The sequence below is a fragment of the Dermacentor variabilis genome, chromosome 9 (assembly GCF_050947875.1).
Source record: "Dermacentor variabilis isolate Ectoservices chromosome 9, ASM5094787v1, whole genome shotgun sequence".
Taxonomy (NCBI): Eukaryota; Metazoa; Arthropoda; class Arachnida; order Ixodida; family Ixodidae; genus Dermacentor; species Dermacentor variabilis.
Window position 1 is genome coordinate 134,168,499 of NC_134576.1, and position 22,814 is coordinate 134,191,312.

Here is a 22,814-nt window from a genome sequence, read left to right on the forward strand (position 1 = left end):
CCAAACTTATTGTAGCAATATTTAAAACAAACCGATTAAAGCGACATCTATTGACAAAAAAGAAAACTATTTTTGTCAAAATTTTAGCTTATAGTTACAACTCTTTTGTTTATTTAAATACTGCTGAGTTGCAGGGCAGTCCTTAATTTACGGTTTTGAGGTTTCATAAATGTAGCCGTGGGAGATGCGCCGCTATTGTTACACGAATCTTTGCTAGCGGCGCGACGCCCGAAGGAGGCGCGGCTGGCGCGGCAACAAAGCGAATGGCGGCATGTGAGAAAAAGCGTGAGTGACGGCCTTTGTTCGTTGAATGGTGACCGGCGGGCCCGTGAAGGGGTTTGTGTTGACGGAAGTGGCTGTGTGTGTGGTGTGCGCGCGCGCGGTGCTGTGTGCCTTGGGATTACGGATTAACGGCTCCATTCGGAAAGAAGACGTCGCTGGATGATCCGGAATTCGAGTGAGTAGCGGGAAAGAAAAATCTCTCCCGCCGACTGTTTCGCCGCCGCTGCTGAAGCCGTGTTGTGTTTCCTTCGCTTTACGCGATCGCGCGGCTTCGTGGCGAGGAAGTGTTGTAAACGGCGCCGGCGGCGAAAAGCCTTTGTGTGCCGGAATGCGCCGCCGGTAGGGCTAAAAGGCGCGCCGCTTAATTCCGATGCATCATCGGATTGAAGCGCAGCTAACAATGCGCTACGCGCAGTGCTTGGCTTGCCGTGTGCATACATTCGATGCTGTATCATTCCCTTGGATTTGACACATACCTAGTGTCCATACGGATCGTTGCAAAACTTAGAGTGCCGATCGATGTTTTAGTTTGTCCGCTTTCTACGTTATCGAGATATTCTTTCGTGGGACGTAGGGCCGACGCCTCCAGCTTCCCTTTGTTGCACTAGCTGTGTGTGACAAGCCCGGCGTGGTGTCTCTCTTTAGCGTTATTTTAGCCGGCAGTTTTTTTAACGTAGACAGATGCATATCAGACCTCACTGCCGACAAAGGTAATTTTTTTGTTCGCCTCAGATTTGTGGGCGTCGCTTTGTCCTGCGTCCTTTGTTCGTTCGCTTCGCCGCCTACTTGTTGCTTGCCGCGCGCGCGTGTCTTCTGTTCTCTCTGATCTCGTTTTATTGTGGCAAATTATTCATAGCGAAAGCCACGCCTTGGCTCGAAGAATGGCACGCGAAGTTGATGCTTCTTTCGCCACCGAGGTGGCGTGATCTCCTTGAATTGCTCTAAAGTGCTTCATTGTACTTCCAAACGCGTGGTCAGGCAGCCGCTGTGCGATCTCTTGCGAGGCTTGCCGCACGTTGTAGTACGCCGCTGCAGGGGTCATTGACACCAGAGAAATAGCAGAAGTTGTGGTTCCTTAGAAGAGGAAAATACACGGTAGTAAGAGTTACCGTGTGTTTTGTTTTTCATTTTGTAACGAACACAGCTACTGCTGTTAATACTTTCCTGGTGTCATTGACCCCTTACTCTATGCTTTCGCTGACTACTACCAGCGATTGCCGCTTTCATGTAGCTCTGCCCCGTGTATTATGCGTATATCGTGAACTAGGGTTTGGCTCTTCTGTTTTGCATGGAACAAGTTTTCTTTACCTAACGGGTGTGCTTTTTTTATTATTATTCATTTGTAATCTGAACATTTAATGCGCACTGGCCATGTTTAGCGCGCGCAGCACACAGGGTGTCGAAGTCGTTGCTCGAAGTTCGGTGTCTATCGGACCGTAGCCTCCAATCCACGGTGGTGGTCGGGCCCTTTCAATAAGCTCGGCCTTGTATCGCGTCGCTTCATTTACTGGCGACGGGGGCGAGTGGACCGGCGCCACTGAAGTGTTGATGAGGATGCTTGTGATGGGCTTCCGTTGCGCGCAATTGGGTCACTCTCTCGCCTCGGTTTTGTGACTTTGTTGTTAGCGTCTCAAGCTGCACGACGCGGCCATCTCCTGCCCAATTATGCGTGCAGTTAAATGACGCAACAGACGCGATCGAAAACATTTTATCTCGCCAAATTTAAACGAAAATTTGAGTTGAAGTGAAACCGCTTATCTAACCTTCTATGCGACAGTCAAGCCGTCCTTGTGTGTGTTGTGATTCAGTTAATTGCACTTTTTTAAAATCAAATTTGAAAGTCCGTGTGTTTCAAACAAGAAAACAATAATGTTGCAGAGGAATGCCACCTGACCCGAAATGTAAACAAGTGTGGATGATCACGTGCGGAAGACAATTGGGACGTTACTCTTATGCAAAGGTTTCGTCTCCCTAATGTGTTGGGCGCTAGAGTTGACTTTGTAGGAGTGATGCGCAAACAGACGACAAGAAATCATGAAAAAAGGAATAAATGGTAAGGTAGGTTGTAATAAAACGCTGAGAATTATATGTTGTGAACTTTTTGTTGACGTTATTTACTTGTGAATTAAATTCATTTACTTTATTTGTGCGTTTTTCCCGATGTTCCGTCGACATAATGCTTGCTATAATGGTTAATAGAAATCGCGACTTTACATTCAACGCAACCTGAGCAAAACAGGCTTGTAATAAAAGCCGTTGAGATGCGTTGGACGCTATGTTGCCGTCAGCATCCAGAAATCAGAATTTCTATCGCGCCGTTTTGAAATTCAGCAGCGCGCGCGGCTCCTGTTGGAAAACAACGAAACGACCCGCCAAGCGAGTGGCATAATGTGCGACAGAGGGCGTCGGCCGCATTTGCGCTGGTGCTGCCGCCTGTGTCATGCGGCAGAACCTAGCAAATCATCAGTATGGCCCCCGAGATTGGCGCAGGACCTTTCTTGTCCCGAATCGCGCAGGCTGTGCCGCGCCTCCGCCTTTCGTGCGAAGATGGCGCTCGCTGTCCAGTGGACAAAACGTGCTTCAGCGACAGGTACCAGGTTTAAAACGTTGGTGTTAGATTTTGTAATTACAACAGTGGTGTATGTTATCCGCACGGAATATATTTCAACACCTTCCGGCTCTGGCAAGTGGTGTTTAGCTGGATTTCGTTGCTCTTTTATTTTCAGTATCTCCCCCTACGTGTTCGCATGGTAGCATTGTATTAATTGTAATTGTTCTTTTTCCCTTCCCACATTTTTTGTTTCTGGGCCATGTTATCTCGCCCTGCGCTTACTTGCGCATTTAACCATCGGAACAACTTCATGTTAATTTATTAACATACCCACAAGTCACTCGACTTTGCATCACATGGGGCGATTGGCAGCGAGCATTTAATGTATGAACGAAGAAAATTAAAGGTAAGCATAAATGCCGGAATAAATTAAGATCGTGCAATGAACACGCAGACACTTGAGCAACTAATGGAATAAACAGCTGCAGGGAACCTAGAACCGTGTTCGCAGCATCGTGTTCATCGGCGAACGTTTATTTGAAACTAGGAAGCTAGGTTTATCAGTCTGCACGCATTTTATCGTCAAATGTCTACACACGTGTCGTGTATATACAGCGTAGACCCTCGTCCTTAGAGTCGTGACGTCACTTTCCCGCGGTTTGGTGCGGTGATGGTTCCATCGCGCGTGGACTTCGAGATGAGCCCCCTCCCCACCCTTTTTTTTGGGCGGGCGGCTATCGCGGGTTCGTTTCCCACGGCGAAGCCATAATTACACGCCATGCTGCCTGGGCGGGGGTATGCGCGAGAGAGGACGTCTTCGCCACGTGTACGTAAATTGCTTGCCCCCGACGTGTTCTGAAGCGGTGAACCTGACTGCGTCGCCGCATGTTTGATCGGAGTTTGATGGCAAGCAGTTGGGACGAAGCTCGGGCGACTGAATGGGCGGTTGCTGCCTCCAGTGGTGAATGTTCAGATTGGTGGCGATGTTGTCATCATCCGCTTTGAAGCGACATGGTGGCACGTAACACCAGGCTCGTCCTTATTGCCTTTCTGGTGGTATCCAAATATTCTTAAAGAAAATTTAAACGGGGAGTTTTACTTGTTAAAACCACATTCTGATTGCGAGACACGTCGCAGCGAGAGTCTCCCGCCCCCGAATGGGGAGGACAACGAAGGTTCGGAGAGGCAAGTCGAAAAGGTTTTACTATTGCTGGAGCGTTTTCATCGAGCGGCCGTGGCCGAGGCGCTCCCTTTTCGACCCGTCATCGCGTGAACCTCTGACAGCGCGTGAAAACTTCACACCTGGCGCATGCGATCGAACTCTCCCGCAGTGCTCGCGTCTCTTCGTTGCCCCTGCGTACGGCCGTTCTCGAAGCGAGGCGCCTTTGGAGCGTTTGTTTGCGCAGTTCTTTCACCTTCATGCTGCAGAAAAGGAAGAAAGCAACAGTATGGCGGCGGGCAGGATGTTGTCCTCCGGGAAATTACCGGTTCTTGACCCCACCTTGCGTTGCTGCCTCGTCGTTCGTATCGTATGCGGGCGGTTGGACCTGTCATCTTGGGTGCAGCCGAGACTGGTTGGCGTGCTATCTTGGCGGTGGCAGGGGGGAGCGGCGGTGGTGGGCGCTTTTAAAATTAGCCGGAGCTTCGGGAGTGGTGCGTGGTTGTATAGTTGCTTTGACCTAAAAATTGCGCTCGCCCGCTCGCAGTGAGTCGCACGTTTTTGGCTGTTGCGTTTTTTGCGAGGTCTCCGATGTAAAGTGAGAAAAAAAAGCGCGCGGAATTCTCTACCGTATCATATTGGGCGAGGTGTCTGAGCCTCATTTTCACTTCCAACAGTGCTCCAGCTGTAACCAGGACCAAACCTTCAACTTAACTGACACTAAATATGAGCGTTAAGGGGCATTGGTAAACGACATTCATCAATTGGCCCGTTGCATACCTGCCGGTTCTCTCGAATTTGCCGGATACTTTACGAATTCGGGCTGGTTATGCAGTTTTACGAATGTTGCTTCACCTTTCGCGAAAAATGCATTCTGTTTGCGAAATGTTTAAAATATCTTGAAAGATGCGGCGAGAAATATTGAAAAAGAAAATGTACAGAAGAAACTGCTGTGGTACCTGCGTCGTTGTCTTGTGGCAGGGCAAGGCGGGGAACACTGGCTGCTCGTTTCGCCGAAGCTTATTCAAGCAACTTCCCGAAGCACGCTAAATTTCCAAAAGTAAAGTCGCTGAAAAGGTCAGTGATCTAAAAGCAGTGTAGCCTGTTGTGCCTGTAGCTTGCAGTTCCCTATGTACTTCGTCTAAACGTAAAAATGCATGCACGTCCCACAAAATATGTGTGCTCAGGGCAGACAAATAATATTGCATGTTACTTCCCTCCCGTAGTCATGCCCGTGAGTGTTTTTACGATTTTTCAAAGCTCGCGGGTCGAAGCTGGCGAAACTGCACGACCTGAGTAAAAGTGGCGATGCCACCGTGTAATTCACGTGCCAACTCGTCGGAACGTCATTGATTTCTGACGGCATCTATTGCGGGCCCCTGGTCAATCGCGTATCGGTAAAGAAAGGCTACGCCGCATTCTAAATGAAATAAAAAAGAAATAAATTTCGTAACCATACACTAACGTACGGTCTGGAGGTGAAATTCTAGATTTGGCCTTCGACTTCTGCAGTAGTAATTAATCTTTTCCCCGTAAAGCGAAGCAAAATAGAGGTTCGAAAAGAAAGAAAGAAATACTTCTCCATTCTGAACCGATTTAAGATGTTGCTTTATGGCAGGCTTACTTCTGGTAACTGCTGCACGTTACGCATTTAGAAGGCGCCCGTTTATCATTTATGAAAGTACGCCCGCTAAATCTGTCGCGCGGGTTTATTCAGCGCACTCGTGTTATGTCCTTGCGCAAGCTTTCGCGCCGGGTTACGAAATTTCTAGCGCATATGTCAGCGTTTCGGCGTAGCGATGTTTCGTTTTCTTTACATTCCTCGGACGACGTTCGCTTCTGGCGTATTGCTATTTTGGGTTGGAGCTTTATACATATGCTTGCTTCGTTCGAGGGGACCGGCTGTCGTGTTGATCGAAGCGACGTAAGGAACGGAATTCTTCGTCGAGATATGAACGCACTCCGCGCGGCCTAAATTTATCCCGCGTCGTCTGCTGCGCAGCGTTACTTCTGGCCGTCCACCGACGGTTTCTCAATAATGCAAAGTCACGCGGAGATTACCAGGTGCGGCGCGCATTTTCGCGAGGCGTCTAGTTTCGTGAAACGCGGTTCTCCGCGTGGAAGTTGTAGCTCGTGCGTTTTGTCAGCCGGGATAAGTTATGCAGGAAACGTCGTTGGCGAACAGTTTAGGCGCAAACGGGGGCGATTGAAGGTCGCTTCGAAAGAAATGTCTGCCTGAACAAATGCGATGTTTGGTAGTTTCGGGCTGCGTTAGATGGAACTGCGTCGTCGTGTAGTTCTGCATGGAAGTTTCGACGCTAAGTATTATGATGAGGTATGCGATATGCATGCATGCATGCAAGTACTTTATTGACAACACTTTGATGGTTGAAAGGAATCGAGCGACTGCAAGTCGTTTACTTGGATTTGGGCGCACTAACGTTAGAGAACCCCAGGCGGTCAACAAAATTCAAAAGAAAAATCATTAGCACTATACAGTAAGAAGCGTACTTATAGTGAAGCGTTACAACGCTGCGTAGCGATAAATATAAATTAGAAGCACATGTTATTGTCGTGAAAACTGTTAGGAAACACGACTTGGGAACTCTGAAAACTGGCTGCCGGTTGGCGCTGGCTGCCAGTTTGGCGCGTTAGTTTCGCCGAGCACCGATAGATGGCGCCAGGGTGTCCGCGCGCAACGCGCGCGGGCTCTGAACGGCACCAGCGTGTTCTTTCGTTTGTGGCTATTTTGCGCACTCATTATTCCGGGCGACGGCGTCGATCTGCCTCCTCAGTAGAGCCTCAGAACTCAGCCTTAATGATGATGATGAGCTATGCTACTGCTACTGCAGCAGCAGCAGCAGCAGCAGCTTCGTGCTGGCGCTGTGTGTTGTTTCGTATCAAGTCCATTTCGTATGGGTTGTGTACTTCGTCTTCGTTTCTTGCTTCATTCATTTCCCTCTTTTTTCCGCCTCAGCTCGCGTCGTTTTGTACATTCTGCTTTCCGCACGTGCCAGACGCCACTGAAGAGCCGCGTGAGAAAAAACACACACACATGCACTCGGTGCTGTTGAACCCCGTTGCCCGAATAAGCTCGCTCGCAGGCACGCCTTGGCGCGCAGTAAGAGTTTCTTTCTTTTTTTTTTTTTTAATCCCCCGACGCGCCCGAAAGTGTGTATATACGCTTGGTGAGGCGGCATGCCGTTGACGTTCAAAAACAAACTACTGCAGCGCAAGTGTGTGAAGTATTGGAAGATCTTTCGTAAGCGAGAACCGTTTGTTTAGTCACCGGTGCTTCCTTGTGGTAAGCGCCGTAACTTTCTTTTACAGCCTCGGCTGTTAAGAGGAAGCTAAAGGAGACCGATAAGCGAAGCTAGATACTCATCTGGGACACTGAAAACTTGTCTTATCGTGCGCGAAAAAAAGAAGCAGTTATCGACGTGGCAGTCACATTCCCGCACCACCCGACCCTTGACATCATGACTTTGGACAGCATTTCGTCGGGACTAGTTAGTCATTTATTGATAAACGAGAGCTACGTTCCGTGCGGATTGCGGGAACGTGAACGTGAGCTGTCGCTATTGAAGCAGCGAAAATACGTAACAGTTATTGCAGTTGACCATCGCTTTTTTTTTCTCTTAGACGCTGGTGTAAGGCGCTGTGAACAACGTAATCGTGGAAGTGTCACGAGATGTAGCTACAATTGTTGCACCTGCCGCCCGCGTACTTACCGCGAAGTCCATAGTAAATCGAACCCTCATATCATTTCTCTCACAGAAAACGCTTAATTTTTCTTCACCCATGGTTTCTGTGGTCTCACTGTCGGTTGCCTCCTCATGGCTGTTACGAAATAGAGAATTCAGATTCGAGGACGCAAATAACATTAATACACATGAACCCAACGTCTGCTTGGTTTTTGCCGAGACCCAAGTCGGGGCTTGGTACGCAACAGAACGCATGCCCGCCTTTCTTTTCATCGGTTAGTCCTGGCACGGCGATCGTGGCAGGGGTTCGCGTAGAGGGTTGCGTTGTGAGGCGGGTCGGCCAGGTTTTGAGTTTGCACTTCGCTGAAGCGACCTCATGGGCGCATGAAGGGGAACACCTCGAAAACTTCAAATTTTCAGAATAATTCTTGCAAAGCCTTCGTGCTAGTGATTCCTCGCCAAAAGTGCTTGGTGCACTTTCCAATGTAGTCTGCGGACGAGAGCTTCCGGTTGGAAAAGCTGCATTGCAGGGCAGCCGACTGGCATTTGGCTCGTGCGCCTGTGCGCTGAGCCAACACTTAGACAAGCCAAGAAGGTGAAATAGTGACTGCGGTTGCAATGGCAACAGCAGCATGCTTTATATCTGTGGCCTGAGTGCTTACTTCAAACCATCGCGGATGAAAGGACTGCTGATTTGAGGAATGCACCCATTCTAGTTAACGCTGCTTTCTTCTAGACAACAACATATAGCCTGGATATATGATATCCTGGGTGCCCTCTGTACGGGAGCTGTGAATGTATTCTGTGGATGAGTTTTCTGGGACGTGCCAAGCTTTGCATGACTGCCAGTATAGAGATGTGCGAGAGATCCCTTGTGAAAAATGTTGCTTGCAACAGCCTTCATCCTCCCTGATAACTGTGTTCGGAAGTAACATGATCTCAATAATGCGTAATAATAATATAATAATAATAATAATAATAATAATAATAATAATAATAATAATAATAATAATAATAATAATAATAATTTTTATGGTGTAGAAAAGCGGTTGCGTCCATATGCTGCCACACCCTAAGCACACAGTGGTTGGCCAGGTAGACCTAACTTAGAGACCACTTCTAGATCTAGTATTTTCTTTCAAGGACTTGCCACGAGGTATGTACAAAAAATTAACCAAATGCAACAAATAAATGCATACAGTCCTGTTTAGCGCAGGTACTGCCTAGGGGGGTTTTAAATTTTAAGCCTTCTTGGCGCCAGTGAATTAACGCACTTAGCTCGGGGGTAACGGACAGCAAATCAATAATCATGGACAAAATTACTGCTTGTCACGATTGAGCGCAACGCGGCCATAACGCGGCCAGGAACAACGTGCTGTCCGGAAACGTGGCCAACTCGCATGTTCATCGGTGCCGCTAGTGTCGTCGTTCGCCGGCAGATGGCGCCACCGCCCCGCCCGCTCGCCAGTCGCTTCCCTCCCGAGCGCATGGCGGTTGTTTCGCGGCTCTCGCGTGGCGATCGAAGGGCAGGCACCAACGGAGGGGCCAAGGCAAAAGCCAAGACGAAGGAGGGAGCGGTGGCGGAAGGGTGTGGGCGAGGTCGTCGGAGGCGAGCGAGGACAGGGTGGGGGAGGTCTTGATCTTGACCTGCAGTGACCTCGCGAGGCCATTGTTTCGCCGAAGAAGAAGAAGAAGAGGCAGCTCTGTGCGCGCCTCTGTTCTCCTCCGCTCCAAGCCGTCACGAGGCGGGCGCTGGACAACAGCACGTGTGCGCCGGCGGATTCGCGCCGAGCGCCATGACTATAAAATCCGCGCCAGAGTGCAGCCGCAGCGTTTTCTAAAAAGAAAAAAAAAAAAAGCAAAATCATTAGAGGGTAACTCTAACAGCGTGACACGCGTAACTGTATCAACATCAACCACAAGAAGGCCCAGCGCTCGACTACGAATCGCAGTTTTATTCCTGGAAGACCACTTCCTTTATATATAAGCGCCATCTCTTCACATTTCAGTGCTCGGTTTGCATATTCAAGTACACTCGGTTGTGTACATTAGCATTGCAATTGTGCGGGAGCAGGTCCCAGAGCGTAGAGCTGGGACCTGCTCCCTTTTTCTCTGCTGGGAACGCAGCAGAGAAATATGCAAACTGGGAGTGGAGAATCATTGGAATTGTATGCACTGGTACAGTAGTAGCAAACTGCAAACTAAAGAGTTGCGGAAGCGATAAGGCAACTTATAAAAATACTTATAAAAATACTTATATAAAGGTCTGTTTAGACTTGATGGAAAAAGATTAACGTTCTTGTACGTATGAGCCCACGTGACGCACAGCCATGTCACGTGTACCTTGCACCAACTTCTATAAAGATAAGTATTAGAGGGAACTTCTGACGCTAATGCGGGTGTTCAGAGCGATGGCTATGCATGAATTTACCTAATCTTCGCACTTGTGACGTCAAACACTTTTTACAGTCTTACAATTTTCAACGCGATGGTGCGTTGTGAATACAACAATCTGCAATGATTAGCATGTGCGCAGATACCTATTACCTTGCTGTACTTAGGAAAACTACCATTGCTTGAGAATTGACAAAGATAAAGTGTAATAAAACACGAAGATTAGACAAATCCATGGCCTATCCATCATTCCCACTGTGGCTAAACGACCGCAGCGCCAGAGTTCCCTGTAACGATTCTCATGGAAAACTCTGTTGTCGCCAACGTGGCCTCCGAGATGGGATGGCACGGTCGCCAGAAACAATCACTCAGTCAACCAATCAAAAACGACTTTATTTAAACAATTCGAGGAATGCGTAGAAAAATAGTTGGACCAATAGCATATGTTAGTACTTGGTCCATTACAGGGGGAAGACGTGTATCGGTCAACCACGTACATATCTGCTCAAACAGTAAGAGCATTGTTTACATGTACAAGTATTAATTTGCTAAGGAAGAGTCGTTGCGTTTGACTAGACAAGAAGAAGCGTTACGTGCAAGCTCAAAGTTTCTCGTTACTTCCACAGGCACAGTGTTTCAAGTTATAGAGCCAAATAGCTCTAATGATCGTTCACCGTAGGCATTGCTGCGAAGCGGAAGGGTGAAATGAAATGTTAGTTGCTTGCCTGGTGTTTGCACACGTGGGAAGCTAAAGCAACCGGTGTACAATGTTCGCGTACCTCCATGTGCAGTCGATCGTTGAGTTTGTTTCCCCACTGAGCTTTCTCATTCGAGACGACGATTCGATCGTGAAACGCGGATCTTCCCGTGCTCGCCTTCTTCGCGGCTGCTGTTCGCACACGATGCTGGCTCGGGGTGCCGCGGGCTCCGCAGTGCGATATTGATTGCCCGGGTGAGATCGCTTCGCGGTTCTCGAACGAGCCTTCTTGTTTTCTCGAATTCGTACTCCTGCGCTCGCGCGGTTTTCCTTGTAATGGATGTCGCAGACTTCGGCATGTTCGCTTGCAGTCGAAATAACTTCGTCAAATTTAATAGAGAAAAAGAAAGGAAAATGCGGTGGATCCAACGCACCTTGTTTTGGATTCTGCGTACTGCAGCGAAGCTTTGCTTAAATGCGTAAGGAGTAAGAAGAAAGCTTAGATGATAAAAAGAAAAATGAGCAGCAGATACACGTCACCTTACTTAGGCGAGCCCTGAGACGCTAAGTGTATTGGTATTCGAGCCGTTTCGACGTTTTTGTCTCCACCCCTCACCCCTTCTTGGTCGGAGCGTCAAAATAAATTCTATTTTTCAGCGTGGACTTATTCAAATACCGTCGCCAAGAACGCTGACACACACACGCGCGCGCGCAGGGCCCTAGGTCCAGAGCTCTGCTATTTGTCTCTCGTCGAAAAGAGGAGTGACGTACAGGGCAGGCTGGTCAAGCACCCACATCGCGACGGGGCCCTTGCATCAGGCGCTGCTGGCGCAATTGGTTTATGAAACCTCCTGCGCCCTCCACGTGCGGCTAGTGTAAGCGTTTCTCCTCGGCCCTGTTGCCGTGGTCGTTCCTTCTTCCGTACTGCTCCTTCCTCCGCCACTTCTACGCCGATCGATTCGGCAGGCAGTCCTGGAAATTGGCCGGCACGTGTGCTTCTCTGTGCGGCCGTTGCCGCGTTCTCTCTCTCTTCGTGCTGGCTGGCCGTATGCACATTCCGTCGAGTCAATCACGTGCAGTGCGGAGCAGGCTATGACAGTTGCAGACATTATTCTACAGAAATAGCTGACGCTTGGTGCGTACGAAGGTTGGGAAACATATGGTACTAAAGGTGGTATCGGAGTGCCATAGCCGGTGTCATCGACATTTTGACGACGTCATGACGCAGAACGAAATTTACGGCTGTTGTGTAGCGATAAAGGTTACACGCACTGTGATGTCTCGCAAGAAAACTCTTTGCATAATGAACAAACAGTGCTGCACGCGTTTCCTTCTTTCTTCTTTTTTTTTTTTTTTTGGCTGTGTTCGCGCGTGGCTGCCGCAGGATTCGCGGGAACGAGCGAGCCACTGCAAATATCGTGACGTCATGGCGCGTCCGCCCCTTGGGCAACGGTACCGAGAGTGGTATTCAGAGTCAGAGAGACGCCGTGGCAACCATGTGGGCCAATCGGCGCTGCCGGGGTGGCGGAATTTGAAGATCCGCCTTAAAGTACCCCGAAACTTGTTCGTGTACCGACAAAGTACTTCAGTGGGCCATTTCGGGCTCTCTGGGACATCCCGGTATCTTTTCTGCAGTTTGAACCGGGGGTTTCGAAGTGCACTTGACGCCGAGAAAAGATGGCAAGTCGGAAATGTCGTGTCGGTACTCGTTTAAACTGGCATCGCGCTTTGAGCGATCAGATGGCGTACGATGGAGGAACCCACCTTCTTCTCTCTCTCTCTCTTGTGGGGCTGGCACGACTTGTGTAGCTGTGGCTGCACTGCATGGAGTGGGCGATGTGTGTACCGTCGTGCTGCTGGGCGCTTTCCGATAAAGAACCGTTTGTGGCGGGAGGAGGTGGAGAATAGGCGACACGACCTTGGCGTGATGTCGCCGACTGGCTGGAGTGGGCGACCGGGTACGTAGTTTATATGGCCTAGCACGCGGTGTTATCGCGCCACGTGGTCGCGTGCGGAAGTTCGACTCGATGCGGGCCCGCTTTTCCGTGTCGCCATCTTTCTTTCTTTTTGCCCACGTGACCGTACAGTTTCCTTTAAAAAAAATTACCAGAGGCAACTCTGGCGCTGCGGCGATCGTTGAACCATTTTGGCAACGATCGATGTAGCACGTGAATAAAAAATTGTGCATCTGTTTCAAAAATGGCAAATAGTCAGTATATGTAATGCAAGGCAGGGTTCTAGTATTCAATATTACTCCGGGAACCGCACCGAAAATTACGAAGGACTAATATTGTAAGCAGCATAACAGATATCAAGGAAGGTAACTGAACAACGAATTGGATTCATAATGCAAAGAAGGGGTATGGCGTGCAGAGCCGGACACAAGAGAAGTGGACAACACGTGCTAATTAAAGTTTTCTAAAATCAAGTTTTGAAAGATTATCTCGCTAGACGCACTTGATGTAGGGGCCTTCGTGTCCCTTCAAGACATTTCAAAGAGCGCTGACGCAGTTACTCGAGGAGTCTTTTACGGCATTTACGTATCGGCGTCCGAATGCAACCGAACACGTTTCACCTTAGAACGAAAGAACAGACGACCAACTTAACTTCCAAATCGTTCTCCGTTTCTTCGTAAACGGGAAATGCTCGGGATCTTTTTTTACTTTTTTCGTTCCTTGCTTTCGGGATGGGGGGGGGGGGGGGGGGACGATGCATGTTTTTCATGGGCCACGTGAGTCGGGCAGGGCAGCAGGCACGCAGCAGCTCGTTCCGCTCGACTGAATCCAGGTGCGGCCGCAGACGACGGCCGAGGCAACAAGCGCCCCTCTCCCGCTTTCTCTCTCTGCCTCGCCCGAAGGAGAAAGAAACTAGAAAAGAGGAGCTCTATGGAGCCATGCCTCGGCATGCATTCGAATCATGCACCAGTGTAGTTCACAGCGTGCTTTGGACTTGGAAGATTTACTTTTGTAGGTGTTCGAATTGGCCACGAGTGGAACGGTTTGGACGAGTTGCCACCCTTCGACTTCATACACGTGGCGCACGATAACAAGCAAAAGAAACGAAAAAGAAGCTGTCATGCGTAGCGCTACGTGCGCTCCCGTCGTTGTATGAATTTCCAATGGCACGGACGCTTTCAAATAGCACATTATGGGGTAATGCGAAGAGATGTCCGTCGAGCCAGAACCACAAGAAATGTCCACCTTCCAGAAGGTGCTTGGGAGGCCGAGATAAACAAAGGTGACGTTTAGAGTATTGGTGGAACAGCGAAACACAGGCAAGACATGGAGCCGGTGTTGTTACAGGCGTGGGTAGTTAGTTGTACCATATGGAGATGGAGCTTTTAATGGCGAATACATTGGCATAACGAAAACGCTGTACTGTAGTAGATGTAGTGAAACTGGATTAGCTGAAGCAGGCTAGGTGACTAATTGATGCCATTAGAAATCATCATTATCATCATTGGTAGTGTTCCTGTATAGTTACTCCACTTCGACGTAAAGATCCTTGATCTGTACTTCGCGGTATTTTTCGAGACGGCACGAATGTAACTGTGTTTGTGTCGCAGATTAGGAGTTCGACAATAAGAGAAAGGCACCGGGAAGTAGTCGGCTCTTCTTTTATTTTTTCGTCTGTGACTTTCCGCATTTCAGGCGTGAAAGGGGGTGGGGGAGGGGGGGGCTTCGCCCCGCGGTCCGAAGATCGAAAGGCGGTGGGTATTGTTCCTGACAGCCCCTTATCCCAGGAGTGGGGAAGCGGCCTGTACTCTGGCGCATCGCGTAATCAAATGAAGTACGTAAGAGCGAGACAGCGAGACCGACGACGAAGAATGCTGACAGTGTGATGGGATGGGGGAGCGTTGACACCCATGCGAGCTATATATATATATATATATATATATATATATATATATATATATATATATATATATATATATATGGGTTTTCTTCAAAGTTCAGCACGCAGAACCCGACGTAACATACGCAGGAAAGAGACGACGAACTTTTTGGAAGACTTCTTTTACTTAACGTTTTCGGCTGGTGGACCAGCCTTCGTCAGAGTACAGTACTGTGCTCTGACGAAGGCTGGTCCACCAGCCGAAAACGTTAAGTAAAAGAAGTCTTCCAAAAAGTTCGTCGTCTCTTTCCTGCGTATATATATATATATATATATATATATATATATATGTGAGAGAAAGAGAGAGAGAGATACTGAGCCAATAGCCGAAGCTATAGAGTAGGCTCGTATGCAGGGTCAGTATGGTCCAGCGTTAATGGGACAGTAAATAGAAACATTAAATCAGTTTAGAAAATTTTCTTTAGAACCTCACTTGGGAATTTTAAAGTAAGGTCATGATTACTAGAAGACAGAAAATGAACGTGTAGGCTTTCATTTCTTTTCTTTATTATTATTTCGTGCGGAAAGCCAGCCCATCGCTCGTACGTCAGTATGACGTCACGGGTGGTTTGCAGTCGACGTTCGTCGTATTTGGGTCGTTGCGACGTTGTAAAAGTGTTCAAAACTCGCAGAGTTCGGTATTTGTGTACTAATTCGATGTCGTCCGTTTATGTCGATAAAACAAAGATTTACTTGTTCCGCGCGGACGCCGTCGATTTTTGTGACGTCACGTCACGTGACGGCGAGCAAGTGCGTGAAACTTCAGAGCGGCTTCGCCGCCGTCTTTCGCCTTTGTCTATTTTCTGACTTACGAAGCTTCCTCTCACGAAGTGTGTGTGTATGTGTTTTTAAGTATTGTAAAAGGGTAATTTACCAATATAGCTCTGATTGTTTTCTTTTTCTCTCTCTTTTAATTAAAGCTCTCTGTCTGTCTCTCTCTCTCTCCTTGGTGTCCCTCTCTGGGCTAACTAGATTGCGCAACTCGGAGCGCGTGCCCTTCGTTCAACCTGCGTCTGCATTCCAGTGGCGCGCGAAATCGCCTCGTGCTGGCGCTTCATTTAGGTGCATGGATGTAAGTTGCGCGTGAGAAGTCCGGGTGGCGAGAGCCGAAGCTGTACGTATACCCTTGTGCGACTCGCCGGTTCCTTCGAAACACTCGACTCGCTCTTTGGCGGAGGGTAACGAGAGAGAGAAAAAAAAAAATTCGCGAGAGAAAAAAAAATTCGCCCTTCGATCCGTCCTCTCGACCGTTCGTTTCGCAAACCAATCACTTACGCGCGCGATTGCACAGCGGCAGGGGAGATGCCGCGTTGCGAAAGCGCGTCTTTTGCGCAAGGTTCACCCCCGGACGGGGAACAGGGCTAAGATTAAGGAGACGCAGAGAAGGCGAAGGGACAGAAGCCTTACGCGATAGAGCGCCCGTGCTCCTTCCGCTTCCTCGGAAGCAACGGCGAGATGGGAAGCGGAAGGATCGAGCCGATCGCGCGCGCTTCCAACGAGGCGGCAGAGCGCCCAGTTTCTGGGCAGTCGGAGCTCACGTCCTGGAGCCTGACACGGTTCCCGAAGAGGGATGGAAGGGGCACCTAAGGAGGCTGCCGTGAGGTGGCGCCTCACACAGCGCTGAGACGCGTAGCGGTCGACTTAGGCACCACTGGCCTGTTTGAAGCCCTTGGGTTCAGCGAGAGCAGGGGAAAAGCAAACATGTCCGCAATAGAGATTAGTAAGAGGCGATCGGAATATTGGTGGGAAAAAAAGTAGGGAAACGACAAAAAACGGAGACGTACAAAAAGCAAAGTTCACGATAAGGGGTCACGAAATTTGGTTGTGGGAGTTCATCGTGTTTTTTTTTTTCTTATTCTTTTTGTGTAACCTAGGTAGGCCGTTAGGCAGTATAATAGCAAGAGCTTGGTGGCGCAGCCCACCGCCCCATTCCAAAGAGGACGCTCATAACATCCATCCATCCATCGACACTCAAAAAGCGTGGACACAGAATGGAGCAAGAGGTCACGAAAGTTGGCAGTCTAGTACAGAGTAATTGAAGTTGTAGAATAGCCGGGGGGGGGGGGGGGTCGTCAAGAAGAAAGTCATACAAAACACGGTAAATTAGATGCACAGGATGGGGCAAAAATGAAGACAGCGGAGATTTACAACAGTGGCGAGAAAGAAATTAGAAGTGAAAAATCTGTGCGATAACACAGAGGGCAGTGCCTTGCTATTTGAGGCTCGAGCCTGTTGCCTAAGAAGAAAAAGAAATCACACGGGAGCAAATATTCGTAACAGGATGATTCACGTGTTTACTGCAGCAAAAATCCGGAGACCACTCAACTCATCGGTTTTACTATTCACTATAAGCTCATTCTGGCGGAATGCAAAGGTATTCGCCCAGGCAGACCCCCTAGGCAACGTGCACTTTCCAGAAGAGCTGTGATTTAATGTGGATGGAAGCGTCGACCGGTTAGCAGTCTAAATAAGCAAAGCCGTTTAGCGTAGTGGGGGGGGGGAGGGGGGAGGGAGCAGGGAAGAGCAGGGAAGATAGGACTGGATCCGTTACAGGCATATGTACGGTGCAAGGTAGATATAGAAAGGTTAAGAGCAAATATAGTAAGGAGATGTAGACAAAATACTAGACTGAAAAGCATCTATAGTGCACCTGATTAGTTCAAGCAGGCTAGCTAGGTGACTATTCGTCACCACCGCGTTTCAAGATGCCAATAAATCGTCGTAGTCGTCATCATAATTACTAGAGAAATGGGAGTGCGGGAATAAACGAAATTTTATATACGAATCTAATGGTGTTTGCTATATGCGGTTCGAGAATTCACTATTCGAATTCGGTTCAAGCACTGTAAGGGTCAAAAGCAGTTGTCGCAGCCTACAGGGATAAACACCGATTGAAAAGGTTATTAAATCATCATTTCATAGTAGCTGATGCGGTGGTTCAGCTTTCCGTTGTACCTCATTTAAAAGCCTCTCAGTCGACTTGACACACAGTTGTGAAAGGCAATATACGCATGACGTAACGTAAATAAGTTATGTTCTTTTTTCGTTTTTATTGACTGGAGTCCGCACAACCTTTGTATATCAGTTTTTTTTTAATGTGACGATATTCAGTATAGTATTCATCTTGATATCCGAAGGTTGTTTTTCTGGAGTATTCCTGATCGATCCGAGAAAAAGAATACCCCTATTGGAACACGCGTATAGAGGAAAGACCAGTTGCAAGAGACATTTGGAAGGAGGGTCAAATTGAATGAGTTCGCAAGTACTCGCGTAAAAATTTCAACGCGAAAAAAATATACAACGACGTGCAGGAAAGCACGTCTTGTGGGATCTGCTCTTCGGTCTTTGTCTGCTTTTCGAGCTGAAATTTCGACGCGTCCGAACGATTGACGGTGCGTGAGAGAATGAGCAGAGTGACGTAGAATAAGAATTGGCACATGGCCGCAGAAGGGCGTAATAAAGATCTCATCTTTCACATCAAGGAGCTGAAGGTAAATATGTACGTTATGCCAGTCATAAGATTCTAAACAAGTATTCTGGAGCTTCAGTTGCCACCTCCCCGTGACGATGGGGGGGGGGGGGGGGTAGTCGCACTCATAATCTCAATAAAAAATTATGGGGTTTAACGCCCTGAAACGGCACGGTTGCTTCAAGAGGAACGACGCAAGGGAGGAGATTACGGATTAATCTTGATCACAGAGTGATTTTGACCACCTGGGGGTTTCTTTGACGAGCGCTCCGAATGCCCTGTAAACGGAGGTCTTTTTGCATCCGCTTCCATCGGAATGTGGCTGACGCGTTCGGGGAGTCGAACCTGCTACCTCGTTCTCGCCAGCGCGAGGCCACAGCCACTGAGTCATGCACCAGGGGGTCACAAAAATTACCACAACCATCAATAGGTTATCCTCCCGTTTCCATGGGAATGGACCCATATCAAAGCGTTTCTATGTAAAGGCATCGTGGAAACCACAGCGCCTAAAATTAATGATTTGCCAAACTTTCGTTCGTCCGAAACTCTTATACGCATGTGCAGTTTGGGATCTGGCTCACCGCACTCTCATTCAATGCATAGATTCCCTTCAGAGTCGATCAGCCCATTTTAGTATGTCGAACTATTCACGTACCGCTAGTGTCTCGCAGATGAAATCGTCTGTTAACCTTCCCAACCTTCAAACTCGGCGCAACGTCTCACGCCTTTGTTTATTCCACAAAGTGTTCCATCACTGTTCATTGAATAAGCAGCTCATTTCGCAGCCAGTGTACTTATCCTCCCATATCGACCACAGCAATAAGGTAGCTGTTCCTCTTTGTCGCACTGACATGTTCCTGCATTCTTTTATGCCGAAACCCTGTTCCGAGCGGAACCGCCTTCCCTCTTCTATCGCCACCTTAGCCGATGCATCATCATTCAAGACCGCTGTAACAGATCGTATCCTTTAACGTGACTCGAATGTTGCTGTTTTTTTTTCCTTTTCATTTTGCTGCTGTTACTGTCTATCTTGTCCTTATAGGCTTGATTGTTTTTTTGTTTGTAAACCATGTACCCACCCCCTCTGTAATGCCCATTGGGCCCTAAGGGTGTGATAATAAATAAATAAATAAATAAACCTCCGGACCACGGGCGAAGCCCGTCCGGCAGGCTTTCGATGTTTGCAATGGAAACAGCCCGCTAAATTTAGCGGGTAACCAAGGAAACGCAACTTAGAATAACCTGCAAATATGCGGGATGCTCGAGCTGGCACGCGTTTTTGGTACGCAGTTTTAAAACGATCGATAATTGAATTTGGCCCCTAAATGCACAGGAAACCTCCTACATGCATTGGGTCGCCGCATATGCGGCGCGTTCCTTATCGTTCAAGGCTTCAAAGAAAAACACGTGCCTGAAGTTCATTACGGGAGAACATTCTTTCCTTGGCAAACTTGGACGCCAAAAAAAAGCGCGACCGAAACAGTTTCCTGGGGTTCACGAACGCACCGCCACTGCCACAGCGCATATAAAAAGCTCTTTGTAAAGTCGTAATGTTCGCTGCATCCTAACGCCCTTACTTCTCTCGCTCGTGCTGACTTCATCGCTCGAGCTGGCCAGACCCGGCCGGTCGTATCCCCCTTCCCGCCGCTGTTGCTATGGGGATACACGCTCGTGGCGCGCGCCGCTTCCCCTCCACCCTTTTTTTTTTCTCGGTCAGAGGGATGCCGTTGCCATGGGAACGGGATGGGAGAGGCCGCCGGGATGGAACAGGGCGGCGACGGGGGATTCCCCCGACAAGCGGGAAAGCTGGGCCGCCGTCGTCTCGCGCAGCGTCTCCCGTTTTCCCTCCTCTCCCTCGATCGAATCCCCCTTTCCCGTTTTCGCCCTCTCCAACTCCTCGGTCTTCCCCGGGATTCGTCGGCTGCACTCGTGTCTGGCTTTTTGGCTGAGTCGCGCATTTCTTTTTCAGAAAGGTGCGATTTTTGGCCCTGGGGCAGTTTGGAAGCGGCGAGGAGCAGCGAGTGAATGGAAATGTGCAGTCGCTGCATCATGTAGAGGACTGGCCGGCAATTGGCGGCTGTGTCGCGCGCGCTTTCTCGCTGAAGCGGAATGCGGCGCTGTTGCCGAGATGCTGGCTCCCTTCGCTGCTGCCGATACACGAGAAGGGTACACCTGCTTGCGTCAGGGTAATTTTGTTAACGCCGCATTTGCGCCAGAGATGAACCTTACCTTTCGGCGTTATATCGGGTTGTTATATAGGACCGGCTCCTGCCTTTATTTTCGATTTATACCTTCCGTAGATCTTTCGTTCAGTGCTTCTTTCTATTTCTGTGAGAGGGGGGGAAACTGAGGTAGAGGGCTCTTTGCGAAACCTTTTGACGGAGCCGTTGCTCAAGAGAGTGGGATTCAGTGCGACGCGTGCAAATGGCTTCTATGTTTTTCTTTATTTCCTTTCTTACATCGCCTCCGTTTCAACACTGGAGGTCCGCAATGATTTATACTGTGTATATTTAGTGTCGGAGGTCGTCGTAATCTGCTCACGTAGCATGTTGGGATCTCTCCTTCTGAAGCGAGTGTTGCGTCACTGCTTGAAACCGTGATGTATAAGCTGATTGCGCAGGGGTGCTCGGTTCGAACAGCCCGCCGTTCTTGTTACGTCTCAAAAAGAAAAGAAAGAAAAAGAAAAGATAATGGGAAGCTAATTAGTGCGCGTTTCTTTAGCTTAACAACTGTGTAGCGAATTGTGGAACGGTGTTCAAGCACGCCTTTAGTTTTTTAAATTTCTGTGGAATTTGAAAGAACGCTGCCTGGTCGTTCCTTTCGAACCAGAGTTCACACTCTGGCGTAATTGACGGTTAGCTTCTTTTAGCTGCCGGCTTTAAGCGAGGAAGAGGCTTCGGTGTGTTTGGTTTGTAACTTCTTGTCGACTACAGCACCAGCAATTATAGTTTAAAAATATTTATGCGAGGTCAAGCGATGCGCACGCGCAATAGAAATTTCCCTCTCGTGATCACGATCGCGCAATTGGTTGGCCTACATAAATTCACTCTTGCACAGACTCCAGAGGTCGACTGCCATTCACTAATTCTTGTTCTTAATCGTGATATCTTGTTCAAGAGATCTAAGTTACGTGGGTCGCACGCGCTGTGGGAATCGGTTTGAGCAAAGCTTTCTTTTGGCCTTTCCGATTAACGCCCCCCCCGCTTTTTTTTTCTTCAGAAATCATTTGCAAATGGGGGGGGGGGGGGCACAACACTCTACGCAGTTCGGGGACACCTTTTCATCGGGACACGCCTCGCTCAACGTAAACTTGCGGCTCACCAACACCGCAGACACGTCCGGCAATAACCTGTGACCATCGCACTCACTAACGTCGATCTGAACTTTTCCTGCGCGAAATGTTTCTTGAAAATTTTCGTTTGCATTCGTAAGACGTTTGCGCCCGTATTGCTGTTAAAAATGAGGTTCGCGAACGCTAACATACGAACCGACAAGGTCGTTTGAAGCTACTATGTGTACTGCACAATGGCCTCTGAGATCGCTCCCGCTCGCAGGAACATGTGAGCCCGTGGTCTTGGTGGCGATGACTGCGGAAGGTAGGTTCCTACTAAAATTACTCGAGGCAGACTTGGCGTTGCAGTGTTTAAGCTGCAATGGGATTGATGGGGTATATAAACTAGTGCATGGATTTGCCTAATTTTCGTGCTTTTGCCTTTAAATCTTCTTGCGGCTTTATTTATTGCGCTTTATCGCTCTTTATTGGCATAAATATCCGAGTAACCTTTTTTTTTTTTTTTGCAAGCGCACGAGTGCAATAAGACTGCGCGCGTGCAGGATCATTGCGATTTGTTACACTCGTAAACCAATATTCTGTTGAACATGACCGATTTACAGATTTGCAATGTCATGGGCAGCCAGAAGCACGAAGTTTAGGCGAATCTATGTAGTACCCTCCATTCCTTGTTCCCCGAACAGCCGTACTTGTTCCTCCCGCAGACTAGCGCCACATTTTCAGCTAGTAAATTTTGTAGGAAGCTATGCCGCCCATCGTTCCGTCGCTAGATGAACAGCCACGCTGCAGCTTCACGCGAACTCGTATAGCTTTCGTATTTACGTCTATTTCTCTGAGGGAAACGCTCTGTGGGTGTTTACGATCTCGCGTCGCTCAGGCGTGAGTGCAGTGTCCATCATGTACGAGCGTAACAGTGCCCTGTGGCGCTGGTGACCTCGCCGCTGTGGGAGGACGCGCGTCAAGGATGTGCGAGGTCGTTCCCTTCGCTCTCGTCGACCATCGCGCCACCCACACTGAAGACGCGGCCACTCGCTTGCACTACACGTGTGCACATACGCGCACAAACACACATTCCCTCGCCGCTTAATGCATCCCTTGCCCACCTCCTTTCGTCGCTGTAAACTATAGCGCGCCGTGTTTACGCTTTGGGGAGCACATACGGTGGGGTCCGTTTTCTTTTGTCTGTGTGGTTTCTGTTTCTGGATGGAGCGAACGCGGTATCCCGCATAGTGAAGGTCGCCGTCTGCAGGAAATGATCCGTAGAAATCCGTCGTCTGCTATAGCTGCAGATGGACCCCGGTCGGTCATTACCGTGTCGTCTGCTTCGGCACCTCTATAGCGTTGTGGCGTCTCCTAGCATTGGGCGCTGTTG

At 48.8% G+C, this 22,814-nt stretch overlaps 1 protein-coding gene across 1 annotated transcript in view; it reads left to right on the forward strand.

Moving 5' to 3' along the window:
• The first annotated feature begins 235 nt into the window (after positions 1-235).
• The window catches only part of LOC142557593 (uncharacterized), an 89,025-nt gene continuing 66,446 nt past the window's right edge, over positions 236-22,814 (forward strand). The window contains exon 1 of the mRNA XM_075669551.1: positions 236-457. The gene's annotated coding sequence lies outside the window, so the exon portion shown is untranslated. The remainder of the gene's footprint in view (positions 458-22,814) is intronic.